The sequence below is a fragment of the Cetorhinus maximus genome, chromosome 29 (assembly GCF_964194155.1).
Source record: "Cetorhinus maximus chromosome 29, sCetMax3.hap1.1, whole genome shotgun sequence".
NCBI lineage: Eukaryota > Metazoa > Chordata > Chondrichthyes > Lamniformes > Cetorhinidae > Cetorhinus > Cetorhinus maximus.
Genome location: NC_135907.1, coordinates 18,381,483 through 18,393,832, shown reverse-complemented (window position 1 = coordinate 18,393,832; position 12,350 = coordinate 18,381,483). Strand labels below are relative to the sequence as shown.

Here is a 12,350-nt window from a genome sequence, read left to right as displayed (position 1 = left end):
GGGGAGGGTGGAAGGAAGGGAGGGGAGGGTGGAGAGAAGGGAGGGGAGGGTGGAAGGAAGGGAGGGGAGGGTGGAGAGAAGGGAGGGGAGGGTGGAGAGAAGGGAGGGGAGGGTGGTGAGAAGGGAGGGGAGGGTGGAGAGAAGGGAGGGGAGGGTGGTGAGAAGGGAGGGGAGGTTGGTGAGAAGGGAGGGGAGGGTGGAGAGAAGGGAGGGGAGGGTAGAGAGAAGGGAGGGGAGGTGGAGAGAAGGGAGGGGAGGTGGAGAGAAGGGAGGGGAGGGTGGAGAGAAGGGAGGGGAGGGTGGAGAGAAGGGAGGGGAGGTGGAGAGAAGGGAGGGGAGGTGGAGAGAAGGGAGGGGAGGGTGGAGAGAAGGGAGGGGAGGGTAGAGAGAAGGGAGGGGAGGGTGGAGAGAAGGGAGGGGAGGGTGGAGAGAAGGGAGGGGAGGGTGGAGAGAAGGGAGGGGAGGGTAGAGAGAAGGGAGGGGAGGTAGAGAGAAGGGAAGGGAGGTGGAGAGAAGGGAGGGGAGGGTGGAGAGAAGGGAGGGGAGGGTGGAGAGAAGGGAGGGGAGGGTGGAGAGAAGGGAGGGGAGGGTGGAGAGAAGGGAAGGGAGAGTGGAGAGAAGGGAGGGGGGGTTGGAGGGAAGGGAGTGGAGGTGGAGAGAAGGGAAGGGAGGGTAGAGAGAAGGGAGGGGAGAGGGAGTTGGAGAGAATGGGTGAGGAGTGGTAGAGGCAGAGTAGAAGGGAGGGAAGGGAGTGTGAGGGGGAGGAGAAGTGAAAGTGTGGGTGAGGGCCGGGGAGAAGGGGTGGGATAGGAGGGAGTGGGGGGGATGGGTGAGTAAAAGTCTAGGTGAGGGCAGGGGGAGAGAAGGGGTGGGGAGTGAAGGGGTGAGGAGTAGGGGTGGTAGGAGGGGGAAGGGGTGAGGGGAGGGGGGAGTAAAAGTGTGGGTGAGGTCAGAGGTAGAGAAGGGGTATGGGAGAGAAGGGGCAGGGAGGGCAGCAGTGGAGAAAGGGAGGAGGAGAGCAAGGTGGTCGAGAGATGAGGGAAGGTGGGGATGGGATAGAGGAGATGCGGGATGGGGGGGGTCATAGATCCACAGCGGGGAATGGGGAACTTCCTTTGCAATAAGTTAACTACAAAGTAGAAAGGATATTAAATGAGGCTGAAATTATTTTGATGAAAAAGCCTGTTTTTCTCTGCGTAATTATTGAGCTCCTCACTGAGAAATTCTGCCATTTAATCAGTGATTCATTTAATCACGAATAAAAAGAAACTATCATCAATGATTCCATGGGCTTTAACAGGGTAAAATTAGTTTCAAGATTGACTATATCTGATATTAGAACACACATGCTTTACATACCATGAATTTGTCAATTTAATTGGCCAATGTTACACAGACTAGTTTTTACACTTTTCACTGAGAATTTAGAAGCAAAACAGCATCCATATCCACCTTGATTCCATATCCACCTTGATTCCATATCCACCTTGATTCCATATCCACCTTGATTCCATATCCACCTTGATTCCATACCCACCTTGATTCCGTATCCGCCTTGATTCCGTACCCACCTTGATTCCATACCCACCTTGATTCCGTATCCGCCTTGATTCCGTATCCACCTTGATTCCGTATCCACCTTGATTCCGTATCCACCTTGATTCCATATCCACCTTCACTTCATGTCCACTGTAGCACTCTGATTATCATAGGGGCTAACCTGGAGTCTGATAGAAAGAGCCACTGATGCCTGAATTCAGTAGCCAAATCAAGAGGGAATTCTTTTTTTTTCACGGGATGTGGGCTTCACTAGCTGGGCCGGCATTTATTGCCCATCCCTAGTTGCCCTTGAGAAGGTGGTGGTGAGCTGCCTTCCGTTCAGGTACACCCACAGTGCTTTTAGAGAGGGAGTTCCAGGATTTTGACCCAGTGACAATGAAGGAACGGCGATATATTTCCAAGTCAGGATGGTGACTGGCTTGGAAGTGAACTTACTGGTGGTGGTGTTCCCATGTATCTGCTGCCCTTGTCCTTCTAGATGGTCGTGGTCATGGATTTGGAAGGTGCTGTTGAAGGAGTCTTGGTGAGTTGCTGCAGTGCATCTTGTAGATGGTACACACTGCTGCTACTGTGCGTCGGTAGTGGAGGGAGTGAATGTTTGTGGAACGGGTGGCAATCAAACAGACTGCTTTGTCCTGGATAGTGTTGAGCTTCTTGAGCGTTGTTGGAGCCACGCTCTTCCCAGCAAGTGAAGAGTATTCCATAATATTCTTGACTTGTTCCCTTGGTCAGGCTTTGGGGAATCAGGAGGTGAGTTACTCACTGCAGAATCTCAGGGCTGGGTTTTTGATACCAAAGCAGGTAGCTCGAGTCAGGAAATATCCAGACTCTGCAGAACTGCCTTGGTTGAAAGTGCCCTGTCAGACCCAATCTTCACCCCGGTAAGGCAGGTGCGGGATCGAGTTGGGCCTGCTGCCCCTAGAAGCAGATCGGAGTTGTCCACAGGGGCAGTGCTGAGGTGGGCTGGTTAAAAGGGTCACCTTGGTTCTCTCAGACTTTGTCCCAGTTCTTTTGTTAAATTTTACGCCCTCAACCCCCATCATCCATCACCACCACCACTCCCACCACCAACTCCTCCAAACACTCCCCAGGAACTTGAACTGTAACCCTGTTACATACCTTGATACTGATGAGTAAGCATTAATTTACCTATTTATAAAGAAATCAAAATCATTTTTTGCAATTCTGATGGATTTAAATTCCACTCTCAATGGGCCCTCATAGCCTCCATGCCAAGTCATGCCACCCCAACCACCCCCATGGCCCCTTTTTGCCCCATGCCAACTTAATGCCAATGCATGTCCCCCATCCACCACTCTTGGCCCTTACATCATCCATGCCAATTCACCCAGTATTCACGATGGGCAGACCTCAGGAGCAATGTTGAGGTGAAGTAAAGGTCTAAATATCTATTACAGCCTTCATTATATTAAAAGACACTCCCATTCATGAAAGCCCATGCAAAACTTTTAAATCTCCTCAATTCCTTATTAAAACAAACAAACTTCTATTCATAACCCCACATCAAGGACAGCTAATCTTTTAATACCTCTTTGAGCTGTCAATCAAACTGTGAACTTGGGACCACCCTGCTGAGATAATTATAGTTTGTGAAAGGTAACCCAGCATTCTTAATGACATAATGATAGCCCTCGGGAAATGTCATTAACAGCTATTGGAACTGCTGGAATACAGTTTTTTTCAATTCCAATGACACAGGCAACCCAATTTCTTTCATTTTTAACGGGCTGAGGATTTAAATAGCTTCACATCATAACAGTACTACAGACCTTATACGGCTTTCAAGAGCATTTACACCTAAAAAAAATCATGATACATGCACTGCAGGCCTAAGGCCTTTGTGATAGTGAAAATGGATCTGTTTGAACTCAGCACTGAGTTTCTTTTCTGCCTTTCTCCATTTCCCTCCCTTGTCTGTGTTCCTATTTGTCTTTCTCTTTCTATTTCTGTATGTCTGTCTCTTTACTGGTTAGTTTGTGCCTGTCTCCCTATGTGCTGTCTCTCACCATCAACCCGTGTCTTGCTCTTTCTCTCTTGGTTATGCAAATGCACATTGTCCATGGCCTAAATTTCCTGGTCCCACTTGCCACCAGAATTGTCGTAGGCAGGACAGAAAATTTGATGAGCCAGCAAAAGGCCTGTTGACTTCGGACGGGCGGGTCCAGAAAATCCCGTCATCTCACTCTCCTCGTTCCCATGTGTCTCTTTCTGTGTTGAAGTGTTTCTCATTATCTCTCTCTCTCTCTCTCACTCTGCGTCCATGCACCAGTGTATCTGTCTCACTATCTCTCTTCCTCCCTTACCTCTCCACCTTAGTTTTTCTCTCTCTCTCTCTCTCTGTGTCCATGCACCAGTGTATCTGTCTCACTATCTCTCTTCCTCCCTCACCTCTCCACCTTAGTTTTTCTCTCTCTCTCTCTCTCTCTGTGTCCATGCACCAGTGTATCTGTCTCACTATCTCTCTTCCTCCCTCACCTCTCCACCTTAGTTTTTCTCTCTCTCTCTCTCTCTCTCTGTGTCCATGCACCAGTGTATCTGTCTCACTATCTCTCTTCCTCCCTCACCTCTCCATCTTAGTTTTTCTCTCTCTCTCTCTCTCTCTCTCTGTGTCCATGCACCAGTGTATCTGTCTCACTGTCTCTCTTCCTCCCTCACCTCTCCATCTTAGATTTTGTCTCTCTCTCTCTCTCTGTCTTTTTCCCACTTTCTCTCTCCGTCTCTTTTTCCCTCCTTTTCTTTTTCCCTCTTTCTCTCTCGGCCGTTAGCCCGCGGTGTAACCCTAACGACTGCAAGCAGGGTCACGGCCCCCAGCGGAGCACAGAATTCGCGACGCAGCACCAGCGCAGGTGTGGGAGCCCCACGGGGGAGGAGGGGCTGTGCGTGAGCCACTTCCCTGGAAAAAGAGGGTTAATATTGGGCTTGAACACCCACACGAAGGCACTATAGACAGTCCTTCAGTCAGTGACAGTTGGAGAGTCTTTATAAATTGTGGGCTGCGAGCTATTATTAGACCATAATTACTCTTTAACATATGGCGTCGGTGAGATAGATTTGCATTCAGATTCTTGAGCAGTAAGGGGCTATGTAATAATAAAGATAGACACAACACGACAGTACTGATTTATAAACACCCAGGTGAAGCCCAGTCCTTGTCGGAAGAGGGGCCCCTTTGCTACAAATCAGCCCAAGAGGATTCCTGACTTTATCTGCACTGTTTATTAAATCATATCTGTGTTTGCAATTTTTCTCTTATTTTTTGAAATAATAGATATAAGGGAGAAATGGAAATTAAGCTGTCCACTGGGACTAGGGAGTTCATCTGTGTGTCAATCATCAGGCTGTGCGAGGTACATAATGGGTGAGAACAGTGGGGATGGGGGGGAAGGTTTGAGGGGGTTTTTTGGCTGTACCGAGTGCAAGGAAGAGGGGCACGTAGGCGATGGATGTGGGGGGAAAAGGAGGCAAGAGGTGGAGAATGGGGGTGGAAGAGACAGACGGAGGGAGAGAGATTGAGGGGAGGGAGGCTTTGTGTGAAAGAGAGAGGGAAGAGAGTGAAGAAAGAATCAGACACACAACAGCCTGCATTTATATAGCGCCTTTAACACAGTAAAACATCCCATCACAGGAGCGATTATCAAATAAAATTTGACGCTGAGCCACTTAAGGACGTGTAAGGACAGGTGACCAAAAGCTTCATCAAAGAGGTGGATTTTGAGAAGCAGCTTTCAAGAAAGGTGGAGATTTTTGGAATTCTAGGAGCCCGGAGCCCAGTTGCCAAAGGTGGACTGATTTGAATCTGGGACGCCCAAGAGGCCAGATCAGACTTGATCCAGGTATGTGTTGACCTCAGCTGTTCCAGTCTACTTTAGCATTGCTGGACTGGGGAGAGGCAAGGGGAGCTCGGACAGGGTTCCCAGGCGAGTCAATGATCTTTCTCAATGTTCTTCCTTGTTCTGTCAGCCAGGGCTCAGTAGGTAGCACTCTTGCCTCTTGAGTCAGGAGATCCTGAGCAGAAGAACCTCGGCTGACACTCTAGTTCAGGACTGAGGGAGTGCTGCCCTGTCAGAGGTGCTGTCTTTTGGGTGGGACGCTAAACTGAGGCCCTGCCTGCCCTCTCAGGGCAGATGTAAACGATCTCACGGCCACTATTTCAAAGCAGAGCAGGCGAGTTCCACCTGACACCCTATTGTTTTGATCCATGAATCAACATTGCAAAGGCGGATTATCTGGTCATTATTACATGTGCTGCTGGTGGGATCTTGCTGTGCACAAACAGGCCTCCCCGTTTCCTAGGTTACAGCGGTGCCTACATTTCAAAAGTAGTTCATCGGATGTGTAACACTGTGGGATCGCTTGTGATCGTGGAAGTTGCTGTATAAATGCTGTATAAATATTTTAGTGTTCCTACCTCTAGCCAGTGACAGTGTGTAAGATTGGGTTGGAGATGGAATTACAAGTAGTGTTGCCGTTCATGGCCGAACAGCCGGTACCGGTGCAGGTGACTGCTGGAGTGCACAGAACCAGAGGCCAGTCCCCTCCAGAGTGCAGGAGAGAAAATTGAAAAAGTAAAATGCAGGAAGCACAAAATCTGGGGCAGGTTTATTATTCCCCAGCTGGAGATTGCTGCTTCCTAATCATGCTCCAGGGATCATGGAACTGTTTACAAAGAGACACACACTGAAGGGCCTGATATTCCCACCCCAGTTACTGAGCACACACAAAGCGAAACACTTCCTCCTTTGAGGACTGAAGTGTAATTTAAGTTTCCATAAGCTTGTAAGTTCCTGTCATGAAAGTAGAATTTACTTTAGCCTCCGAGCTATGGAAAACCAAAGCTTCCTTCATTTCCACTCTGTCTTCATTCCTCTCATTCTGGCCTGTCGCGCGTTCCCACACTCCAATTTCCTCCGTTCCACCATTGGCAGCTTCCCCCCACTCACCCCCTTCCCCCCTCACCCCCTCCCCCTCCCTCAACCCCTCCCCCTCCCTCAACCCATTGATTCATTCATCAAATCATTATTAAGCACTAATTAACAAGTCTGCGGCATCAAGAGGGAAGGCGGGGCCGGGCTAGGCAGGATTAGTCGGGCCGAGTGGCTTTTTCTCCACTCCTGAGAGTGCCGCTGTTGTCGGGGAATACAAGGGCTCTGAGGCTTGGCGGGCGGTGACAGATGGCGAGGGAGAGAAAGAGTTGGGGGGAGAGAGAGAGAGAGAGAGAGAGGAAGTTGTAGGTTAGCATTGGGATTGCAACGAGTGGCAGATAGACCGACACGGCTGCTGCTGCCGTGACTTTGCCTCACACCAATTAATATTTCACACCAATTAAGCCCAATAGTTGCAGAGAAGTTGCAAGTCAGGGAAGGGGGGGTGCAGAGCGAGGAGGTGGGTTGCTAATAAGCAGCTTTTGCAACTACTAGATGAGGCGGCTGAACCCCTACCGTCTCCTGCACATAGACAGCCCACACAGTCCTTTTTTAACAATCTGTTTTCCCTGTCCCTCACGTCCTGAAAGGGGACCATCTGCCTCAGCGTCACAAAGAGAACAGGGCGGGGGGTGGGGAGACAACAAGCCAGGCTGAAGTGGAGTCACTTTGGCAAGTGCCATTTCAAGGTCACACTCACAACAGGAAACACTCACGGGTACGGAGGTGTAAAAAGAAGCGATAGATTTTTTAATTCTTTCGTGGGATGTCGATGTCACTGACAAGGCCAGCATTTGCTGCCTGTCCTTGAACGGAGCGGCCTGGCAGAGAGCAGTTAAAGGTCAACAACAGTGCGGTGGGTCTGGAGTCACATGGAGGCCAGACCAGGTAAGGGCAGCAGATTTCCTTCCCTAAAGGACACTAGTGAACCAGATGGGTTTTTATGACAACTGAGGAGCTGTAACGTGGGATTAAAATGGGCAGCTGGTTTCTTTAAGCCAGCACAGACAGGACGGGCTGAATGGCCTCTTTCTGAGCTGTAGCTTTCCTATGGTGGTTTCGTTGTCACCATGACCCAGATGAGCTTTCAATTCCCGATTTTTATTAATTGAATTTAATTTGAACCAGCTGCCTTGGTGGGATTTGAGCTCAGGCGTTAGCCTGAGCCTTTAGATTACCAGTCGAGTGACATTATCACTATGCCACCATCTCCACCTCATGCATGTGTGTTAGCATCAGACCAAACCACATAGCAGATTTTTGGCCATGAGCCCATAGCAGAGTCATCCGCTCCTTCCATGAAATCAGCTCTCCCTCGAAAGCGCTTCTAATATCCCAACTCTCTCTCTCCAAAGCTCATCAGTCTGTGCGAGTGTTTTTTTTCCTTAGCTTTGTGTCCATTACTGTAACCTGTCATGTACCACGCAATGCAATAAACAGGCGATGCCCCAGTGAAGCTCGTCCCTCTCGTACACTAGCTCTCCTTATGAAGCCTCTCCCGCTGGTACCCTAATACTCTGCCTCAACTTCTCCCTTGCCAGACACCACCGGAGATGATTGTGCTGCCAGGACAGGTATGAGACTGCGATATTGAAGCTCAAGTGTGGGAAATTGCAGCTTTGCTTTTGAGTGCTGGTGCGCCCATGAGAGCGGGTGTGCAGCACTGAAAAAAATCTCGCTTCAAACTGTGCAAAACCACAGAGTCGCCACTTGGAACAGTCACCGTTCCTTCATTGTCGCTGGGTCAAAATCCTGGAACTCCCTTCCTAACAGCACGGTGGGTGTCCCTACACCACATGGACTGCAGCGGCTCAAGAAGGTGGCTCACCACCACCTTCTCAAGGGGCAATTAGGCATGGACAATAAATGCTGGCCTGGCCAGCGACAACCATACCTCGTGAATGCATAAAAGACAATACCTCTTTATAACAGAAATCAAAAACAGGCACAGCAAGACAAGTACGTGGAGACTTAACCCACAGCCGAGTCCCACTTTGCATTGATTTCTTGAAGACATTATCATGAACGGCAGTCCCCCCTCCCCCAAGCACTAAGGGTTTCTGCCACTTATCCAGGCCTTGACCAGTCGGCCAGGAAGCCTTCAAGATATCAACTGGGCACAAAGATGTTGAGCTCTTTGTACATCAGATTTACAGAGCCTCAGCATGTTGGCATGGTAACCTTTCACCCACTGTCCATCAAAGGCCTCAACCTGCCCCCAACATCTGGACACCTCTGTTAATATAACTGGGAAAGGCCTTTCAAACTAATGTCATAGAATTGTAGAGTCATTACAGCACAGAAGGAGGCCATTCAGGCCAGGGGCAGAAGGGGTGGGGTTGTGGGGGCTGTGAGGTTTAGCAAACCACCCCCCCTCCCTATTTTTCCCATAAAGAGCCCTAATTTTAGAGGCACAATGGCCTGGTACTCAAAACAAAGGCCTTCAAAATATACCGCTCTGAAGGAGAGTCATACGGACTTGAAACGTTAACTCGGTCTCTCTCTCCACAGACGCTGTCAGACCTGCTGAGTTTTTCCAGCATTTTTTGGTTTTGTTTCAGATTTCCAGCATCGGTAGTGTTTTGCCTTTACCCCCAAAATATATCTTGGGCTAATAAATTTAAATCACCTGGTCTGGAATGACTGCCCCCAACACCCCTCCCCCACCCCGTCGCCTGCTCTCCCTCACAATTTTAGCGGACCAGTGCGAAGTATACAACCTGGAATGGTGTGGAGGATTTTCAAAGAAAAGCATTCATTGGTCATTACCCCATTATGGACACAGCGTCCTGCCAAGGCCTGTCTTATCTCCCAAAGCCAAGGTCTTTATTAGTTATTCCTATTGGATCTCCTTTGGCATTGCTCACAGATGGTGCTGGAGGTGATGTGTTGGGTACAAGTGCGGGGGATCTGGCACCTGGTGGTGCTCCACCTAGAGGTAGGAGTCTGCAGCTATAGGCATAACAGTGTGTCACTGGATGGCGATGCCCAAATAAGGAATGTGCAACATGACCCAAGAGAGGTCTTTAAAATTTCATAACTTATTAAGAATATTTATTAATTATTTATTAATTAATATAAATTATAAAATTTTGAAAGAGTGGAGAGAGAGGATGTTACCTCTTGTGGGGAAGAGTATAACTGGAGGCCATCGATATGAGATAGTTAGCAAGAAATCCAGTAGGGAATTCGGAAGAAACTTTTTTACCCAGAGAGAGAGAGAGAGAATGTGGAGCTCGCTTCCACAGAGAGTGGTGGAGGTGAATAGTATAAATGTATTTAAGGATAAACTAGACAATCAAATGAGGGAGAAGGGAATGGTTGCTGAGGGATGAGAAAAGATGGGAGGGGGCTCAAGTGGAGTGTAAACATCAGCATGGACTAGTTGGGCCGAAAGGCCTATTTGTGCTGTATATACTGTGCAATCTTATTTAATGTACAGTAGAATATAGTTGTTTTTCAAAAGTATTATTGTCCTAAACGAAGCAAGATTCACCTCATAAGCCCATCACCTCAACTTTCCTAGTACAAATCTCCCTCATCAGCCTCAACAACCCTCCCCTCGCTTTCTCCCCACGGACACTGATGTACCTGACGTTCAAACCCCAAATCACGGGCTTCACTTAGTCACTGGGATCTTTTATTCAGTGAAATTGGTAACGTTTTCTGTGGTTTATGTAATAATGGATGCTTTTTTTTTTTACAATTCCAAGTGCAAAAATAGTCTCTACAATTTAGAGGTTTTGTTTTAAAAAAAAAGGCTGTGACATTTAGGATATTTTCGGCAAGTTACAGCCTCCGAACTGTGAGTCACGAAGGGCTCACTGACATATCTGGTACACTCTGTGCAGGTGACTGATGGTTCTGGGAGTTTGCTGCACAGAGACCTTTTTTAAAGGGGAAGTATTCTTATCCAAAGGATTTCCGGATTCCACACATTGCCATGGGAGGTAACACTGGCTGGTGCTTCATAGTCATTCTCTCAGGTACGCCAGTCATGGTAAAGATATCTCCCCGAGAGAGTGCCTGCAGATATCTCTCTCAGGAAGGGACTGAGAGACACCGGTTAAAGTACAGTCGTCTCTCTAAGGGCGACTGAAAGATGCTCATCAGTGGAGAGAAAGAACAAACTTGCATTTGAATAGCACCTTTCAAAACTTCACGATGCCCCTGAGCTTTATAGCCAATTTTAAGTGTTAGGCAGTCGCTGTTGTAGCTTAGGGAAACAGGGCAGCCAATTTATGCACAGCCAGCTCCCACAAACAGCAACATGAGACAACCAGGCATTCTAAAACTAAAGCGGAAAGTGCTGGAAAAACTCAGCAAGACTGGCAGCATCCGCGGACAGAGAAACAGGGTTAACGTTTCGAGTCTGTATGGCTCTTCTTCAGAGCTGAAGAGAAATAGAAATGTGGTGGATTTTACACTGTTTAAGAGGGGGTGGAGCAGTTGGAGCAAAGTAGAAGGTCAGGGATAGGTGAGAGCTAAGGGGAAATTTGACAAAGATGGCATGGACACAAAACAAAGGGAATGCTAATGGTAGTGTTAAAGACTAAAGAATGTACTGATAGTGGCATAAAGGTAAGGTAGCAGAACAAGGGTCAGCACTCTGTGAAAGCACAACACAGAAACAAGTGACAGATGGAGGGTGGGGGTTGGGGAAAAGGGATAAAAATAATTTTAAAACAGAGAATGCATAATAAATAAAAATAAATAAAACAGATAAAAATTAAAATTTAAAAATGGGATTAAAGAAAGGGTAAAGATGGAGGAGAGAGTTCATGGTCTGAAGTTGTTGAGCTCAATATTCAGTCTGGAAGGCTGTAAAGTGCCTAGTCGGAAGATGAGGTGCTGTTCCTCCAGTTTGTGTTGAGCTTCACTGGAACATTGGAGAAGCCAAGGACGGACGTGTGAGCATGAGAGCAGGGTGGAGTGTTGAAGTGGCAAACGACAGGGAGGTCTGGGTCATGCTTGCAGACTGAGCAAAGGTGTTCCGCAAAGCGGTCACCCAGTCTGCGTTTAGTCTCCCCGATGTAGAGGAGACTACATTGGGAGCAGCAAATTGAAGGTGATGCAAGTGAAGCGCTGCTTCACCTGAAAGGAGTATCTGAGGCCTTGGACAATGAGGAGGGAGGAGGTAAAGAGGCAGGTGTTGCATCTTCTGCGATTGCATGGGAAGGTGTTTTGTGTGAAGGGGATGAGGAGTTGGGAGTGATGGAGGAATGGACCAGGGTGTCACGGAGGGAACGGTCCCCACGGAATGCTGACAGGGGAGGTGAGGGGAAGATGCGTTTGGTGGTGGCATCATGCTAGAGGAAGCAGAGGATGATCCTTTGAATGCGGAGGCTGGTGGGGTGAAAAGTGAGGACAAGGGGGACCATCTGCAGCATTTTGCTTTTAATCAGATGATCTGGTTTAGTCATATTGATTAAGGGATAAATATTGGCCAGGGCACCAGGGAGAACTCTCTGCTGTTCTTCAAAACAGTGCCACGGGGTCTTTTACGTGCACCCAGGAGGACAGACAGGGCTTTGACTTAGCACCTCCAACAATGCGGCACTCCCTCAGTGGGAGTGTCAGTCTGGATTTTGTGCTCAGCCCCCTGGGATTGAGACTTGAACCCACAACCTTTCAACTTTGAGGTGGAAGTGCACTGTCTGAGGCAATTGTAACTCCTACCACCCATCAGAAACTGGGTAGTGCGTTGGGGTTGGGGGTTGGGGGTGCGAATGTGCGATTTGGTTAAAACCAAAGTGGTAGCCTAGCAGCATTGCTCTCCACCATCACTTCACACCCCTGGTTCTCTGGCATTTAAGCCAGCTCCTATCATGGAGATAGGCCTCAAAG

The 12,350-nt window shown here is 48.4% G+C and overlaps 1 protein-coding gene across 2 annotated transcripts in view; it reads left to right on the top strand.

Moving 5' to 3' along the window:
• lrrc4ba (leucine rich repeat containing 4Ba) overlaps positions 1-12,350 on the top strand; it is a 232,063-nt gene that overhangs the window by 13,806 nt on the left and 205,907 nt on the right. Inside the window, exon 1 of one of the 2 annotated variants that reach the window (XM_078531734.1) lies at positions 5,321-5,414. The exons of the other annotated variant lie outside the window; for it this stretch is intronic. The gene's annotated coding sequence lies outside the window, so the exon portion shown is untranslated. Of the gene's footprint in view, positions 1-5,320; positions 5,415-12,350 lie in introns of those variants that run through there. 2 annotated transcript variants of the gene reach the window in all.